The sequence below is a fragment of the Zingiber officinale genome, chromosome 6B (assembly GCF_018446385.1).
Source record: "Zingiber officinale cultivar Zhangliang chromosome 6B, Zo_v1.1, whole genome shotgun sequence".
Lineage (NCBI taxonomy): Eukaryota > Viridiplantae > Streptophyta > Magnoliopsida > Zingiberales > Zingiberaceae > Zingiber > Zingiber officinale.
Genome location: NC_055996.1, coordinates 27405285 through 27411781, shown reverse-complemented (window position 1 = coordinate 27411781; position 6497 = coordinate 27405285).

Below are 6497 nucleotides of genomic sequence, written 5' to 3'. Positions count from 1 at the left end.
TGTTTAAACATTTCAGTATTGTAAGAGGCATTCTTTTATAAGAAAAATATAAGAAAGATAAAGAAAAGAAAAGAAAAGGCCGAGGCCTTAAGTAGATCCCAAAGTCGAGACTTTAGGGATTTTTGGCACACAAGGTGCTTAAGAAAATGCCGAGGCATTATATAGAAGTATTAAAAGATAACAAGTATTTTACTTTTATCAGTGGCACTGTACTGGACTCTCTGTCCTTGGGCTGGGCTCCCATAGTCGTCCCTAGGTTTAGATAACCTAGTAGTAACGGCTCGGCCGACGGTCGACGACCATAGGGTCGTCAAAAGGGCCGCCAAATGGGTCGAGTCGTTACAAAAGTAAAAGCACAGTTGCCGGGCCCAAGAAGAAGTTGATTATTATTTTGAAGTATTATAAGTATAAGTTTTTGAACAAGTAAAGCAAGTTTTACATAAGTATAAAGTATTAAAGAATAAGTCTTTAAGCAAGTGAAATAAGATTCAGAAGGTGTTTAGAATTCAATAAGTTTAGTCCTTTATGCTAGCATGATTGTATAGATTTACTTTACATGTTTAGCCTTTCAGTATGTTTCTTTCACTAGTAGATGAGCATGAGTAGATTTCCTTTTGAGTATTCAGTTTTAGCATGTTTTTACTTATATACATGCATATCGAGATTTTGTGAGTTAGATAGCGCTTACTAAGCAAATTTTGCTTATAGACTACACTTCCTCTTACTGCAGATACAGGAAAGGAAAAGATATAGAAAGGAAGGCGACAAGGAGGTGCGGATGGATGTGTGATGCCAGGACTATGGAAGCCTTGGGACTAGGAAAGAAGTTTTAATTTTAGTTTCCGCATTTTAGTTATTGTAAACATTTGAGTTGTATTTTAAGTTCATGTCATTTGAGATTTATTCTGTTTAGATTGCATGTAGGATGGGTTCAGTTTAGTAAGTAGATAATTGTGTGTTTGATACTTATTTAACTGCGTGGTTGATTGATATGTGTTCCAGCCGCTTGTGGCTGTGTATATTATGTCATGTATTAATGATCATGGTCACCGGTACAGGGGAGACTCTGCCGGAATTTTTTCGGTAGGGTTGCCTAGAGATTTTTAATTATACCGGTTAAGTAGAGTTAGTAGATAAGTAACGGTCATCCTTAGAGAGTAGTAGTAGTAAGAAGGGTGGTCGTTACAGTTGGTATCAGAGCAGTTCCCATTCTCCAGCATCACACATCAGCACCAGCCTTGCCGTCTTCAAGTAAGAAAGTATTTAATTTTTCTTTTATGCTTTCTTTATTATTGCAGTATAGAGTATCTACTTATACGTGCTTTAGTATGATAGAAGTTCTAGTTTTTGCTATTTCTTATATATAGAGAAATGTTTAGAAGTACTTGCTTGAATAAGTTTAAAGTCAAGAATCAAGATTAAGTAAGGTATATCTAGAAAGTATAGTGAGGAAGAATTTATAGAATTTAGACAAGGTGACCTAGCCAAGTGGTTCAGCCTCAGTCAGTGCAGATCCAAGAGGATCTTAGCTATGATAGCAGATCTACATAGTGGACAAAGAAGTTAAGAGAATAAGAAACAGAGAAGTGACACTAAGAAGTTAGTTGGAAATGTGAAGACAACATGAGACAGAAATGTCCAAGAATTATTTTAAGTTCGGGGACGAACTTTTTATAAGGGAGGGAGAATTGTAACACCCCAAATTTCATGATTTGGAGTCCTAAAAGATCTTATTAAAATCTAGAAATGCTTTGGAAAAATTCTAGAGATTCTTAGGAATTTATAGAGTATTTTTATGCAATTTTTGGAGTTCAGTTCGTATTTTTACCAAGAGGAAGAAGTTTAAAAAAAAAAAAAGGAAATAAAATTGTTGAAGTTGGGTTTTGAACCATAAACCTCGGGCTTGACCCGTGTCTTAACCGAAGTCAGCCAACCAACTGAGCTAAGTAAGTTTTGTTTAATATATGGAACAAATGGTATTTAAAGAATAGTTGGGAACATTTAAAATAAATTAAATATAAAGGGCGAGCTGAGGAATCGAAGCCCGTACCTTGGGTTCGGTTAAAAGCCGTCTGACCAAGTGGGTTAGCAGTCGGTGCTGAGTAAATATGCAGAGAAATATATTTAAGTTATAAGTAAAAACGAAGGAAGAAATAGGAGTCGGCCGAGTTTCGAACCCACAACCTCGGCCAAACCGAAGCTTTAAACGGAGCGGGCTAACCAACTGTCCCACGATTAATTCGTGAACAAATTTATAGAGAAATAGTCTTAAGCCATAAACTGTAGGTTATAAAAGAGGGATAAGTTAGGGATTAATTATCCCGTGACCGAAACCTTTCTCTCCTCCTCCCTTCGGCGCGCGACGGCGTTTCGGCTCGAGGAAGACGAAGCCGACGGGGCTAGGGCTCGACTCCGGCGGTCGACCAAGGCAAGGCTCCGTGGGTTCTTCACATATTCGAGCTCCCCTCGGCGAGGAGAGCGCGTGGACAGAGGAGTTGTCGGGATTTCGAGCTCGCCAAAAGCCCTAGAAGCCTCCTTCTCGGTTGTAAGTCCAGGAAACCCAAGGTAAGTTGCTACTCACCTGTGGTAAGAGGAATTCCGACTTCGTTTCGATATTTCCTTGTTTGTTCGAGTTTTGCCGTGAAGTTTTCTTTGGTTTTGTTTGCTGCCGTGAGGTTAAAGGAAGAAAGAAAAGATTTATTAAGTTTAAGCAAGTGAGTTGATCCCTTCAAGCTTTGAAAATGGCATTGCAGGTTTTAAGATAGATTTTTCTATGGTTACCTGGATGAGTATGCTCTGTTCATGTAGAGTTTCATAGTTTCGTATCAATGTATTCTTGAATTTGAAGCATGAAGGACAGATTTGGATTTAGGTTTGTTCCTTGTTAAGATATTAGAGATTATTAGAATGGATCTAAGAATTTGATTTCTTCTGTGCAAATCTGTTGAAGCATGTTAAAGATTTCTGAAACCTTACAAGAGCTTAACTAGTGATGATGATGACGGTACTGGAATTTCATTCGTTGAGGGTATGGATTAGTTTTAATTGATATGATTCATGTGTGCAGAAATTAGATACAAGTGTTATTGCTAGGGTTTTGGAGTTTTCCTTAACTTTTGGAAGATGCTGAATTGGTTATTGTTGCATTCTGGATTCTTGTGATAACTTTGATTTTGGTTTATTAGACTGATTTGGAAAGTGATCAATTCTAGTGTTGGTATGTTTACACAGCTTTGAAGTTCATGTTAGAGGATGTTTAAGTATGAATTGTTTAGAGATAAAGAGATGTAGTGCCAGAAGAGGCTCCAGTGATAGTGATAATGGGGACTTGGATAAAAGGACTTGTAAGGAAAGAGTGCAGATTGGAAGTCATAACAGACATGATACTAGAGAGCACCGGCATGGAAATCATGAAAAAGAGAATATAAAGGGGGATTAAATTGTTAATGCTTTACTTCCTTGTATGATGTCTAAGATCTATATATAAAAGATGTTACCAGATGATCTTGATAAGCTTAGTATGCAGATTTTAGATAAGCTTAGTATGCAGATTTTTGTTAAGCTTTGCATGCAGATTTATGTTAAGCTTTGTATATAGATTTTTGTTTAAACATTTCAGTGTTAGAATTTGTTTAAACATTTCAGTATTGTAAGAGGCATTCTTTTATAAGAAAAATATAAGAAAGATAAAGAAAAGAAAAGAAAAGGCCGAGGCCTTAAGTAGATCCCAAAGTCGAGACTTTAGGGATTTTTGGCACACAAGGTGCTTAAGAAAATGCCGAGGCATTATATAGAAGTATTAAAAGATAACAAGTATTTTACTTTTATCAGTGGCACTGTACTGGACTCTCTGTCCTTGGGCTGGGCTCCCATAGTCGTCCCTAGGTTTAGATAACCTAGTAGTAACGGCTCGGCCGACGGTCGACGGTCGCCAAATGGGCCGCCAAATGGGCCGCCGAATGGGTCGAGTCGTTACAAAAGTAAAAGCACAGTTGCCGGGCCCAAGAAGAAGTTGATTATTATTTTGAAGTATTATAAGTATAAGTTTTTGAACAAGTAAAGCAAGTTTTACATAAGTATAAAGTATTAAAGAATAAGTCTTTAAGCAAGTGAAATAAGATTCAGAAGTTGTTTAGAATTCAGTAAGTTTAGTTCTTTATGCTAGCATGATTGTATAGATTTACTTTACATGTTTAGCCTTTCAGTATGTTTCTTTCACTAGTAGATGAGCATGAGTAGATTTCCTTTTGAGTATTCAGTTTTAGCATGTTTTTACTTATATACATGCATATCGAGATTTTGTGAGTTAGATAGCGCTTACTAAGCAAATTTTGCTTATAGACTACACTTCCTCTTACTGCAGATACAGGAAAGGAAAAGATATAGAAAGGAAGGCGACAAGGAGGTGTTCGATGGATGTGTGATGCCAGGACTATGGAAGCCTTGGGACTAGGAAAGAAGTTTTAATTTTAGTTTCCGCATTTTAGTTATTGTAAACATTTGAGTTGTATTTTAAGTTCATGTCATTTGAGATTTATTCTGTTTAGATTGCATGTAGGATGGGTTCAGTTTAGTAAGTAGATAATTGTGTGTTTGATACTTATTTAACTGCGTTGTATGATGGTCGAGTCGCCCGCGTGGATCAAGCCTGAACTGGTCGTGACTTATCCCTTCAAGGCGCCTTCTGAACTCTCCAAGGCACCTTCAAAGCCCGGTCCAAGGCGCCTTCGGTCTGGACCAAGGCGCCTCCACTGAGCTGCGCTGGCAGAAGCTGGCTCGCACCCGACGCGCCTCCAAGCCCCATGGAGGCACCTCAAACACTGTACATCCGAGCTTAGCTTGTGTTTTTCTGGTACCTGCAAAATGCGTTAGTCCAGAGTACCTGCAACACAGAGTTAGTGCACAATAATAATAATAATGAATTAAAGTTTGACAGTCTCCCGACTGTCCGAGTCTGACTTCAGATTTTCGACCGAAAACCCTAGGTCGACCCGTCCTCACCTACTCCACTCAGGAGATTTACCTGTTGCCAGTGCGATCCTCTAGATCGACTGGACTTTTGCTCGGTGCTCGATGCTTCCGAACTTTCTGCTGGACTTTCGCTTCCCGGCTGGTCCAGTCTTTCACCTGGTTCGCGACACCAGGACTTTCCACCTAGGGTTACCCCCCCTAGGACTTTTGCCTGAAGCACTCGACCCACCAAGACTTTCCGCATAGGGTTACCACCCCCTATGACCTAAGGTTACCACCCCCTAGGGTTTTCACTTGCCTAACCACAGCTAGGACTTTTCCTGAAACACTTAAACAGACTTGTTAGATTACAACATAACCTTAACTTTGAATCCTTTGCCATTATCAAAACTTAGGTTCGATCGTAAGATGCTTCCCGCACCAACAATCTCTACATGTACAATTATGAACGTATTAAAATTTTCCTAGTCGTTGAATTTATGTATTCTGACATCATCGATTCTGTAAGACTAGCATGAGTTATATTCCTTGGTTCGGCTAAGCTGTAACGACCCACCTTCTACTGCTAGGCTGCAAGGCGGACCGCTACAGTTTCTTTGCTAACTGCAGCTAAATTACTAATGCGGAAAAACTGGGCTGAATAAAAATTTTACTAAACTATTGTAGTTGCCTTTGTTAACTCTGTGAGAGTGAGATTTCATGTCCCACTACCTTCTAGATATTCATAGCTAGGCTGAGGAGGCAAAATTGGAGCTTTGGATCGGTCCGTGGAACGATCCATTGACCCCCACGCGAACACTGGCTGGATCGGTCTGGGGACCGATCCAGTAGAGGCTGGATCGGTCGGCTGACCGATCCAGGAACCTGCAGAATCCTGGGTTCGCTACTGTCCGGTGATGGATCGGTCGGCAGACCGATCCAGGTATGTCTGGATCGGTCGGCTGACCGAACCAGGCACCTGGAATACCTGAGATCGCTACTGTATCGCGCTGGAGCGGTCGGCTGACCGATCGCAGACCGATCCAGTGGCACAGCTCAGACCCTGATCGGTCTGGAGACCGATCAGAGTCTGATTTCACCCGGAAGTTCTGATTTCAGCACTTTGGCGTGCCAAAACCTCACACAGTAGTTCTAAATCAATTGAAGCTACTTCTAACATGCATTAACAAGCATTCCCATAATGACTACTAACAATCTAACTCATTCTTTCATAGTTTAGTACGTTCCAAAACTAAAGGTGCATAAAGATGAAAGTATTAAACCATAAACTGTAAAGTGCTAAGGTAAACATGCTAAAGAGTCTAATGTTCATCCTGCTAAGTCCCCTAAGGACCTTTGATTCCAGTTCCACACACACACACCATCTTCGCATTGTCCTCCAGCCTCCTCTGCTAGTCCATTTTCCTTTTACCTGTATCTGCAGTATAAGGAAAATAGTATCTGTAAGCTAAAAAGCTTAGTAAGAAACCATCTACCTCACTAAATCATGCATACGATGCAAATATGCTTTTAAAACATGCTTTTGG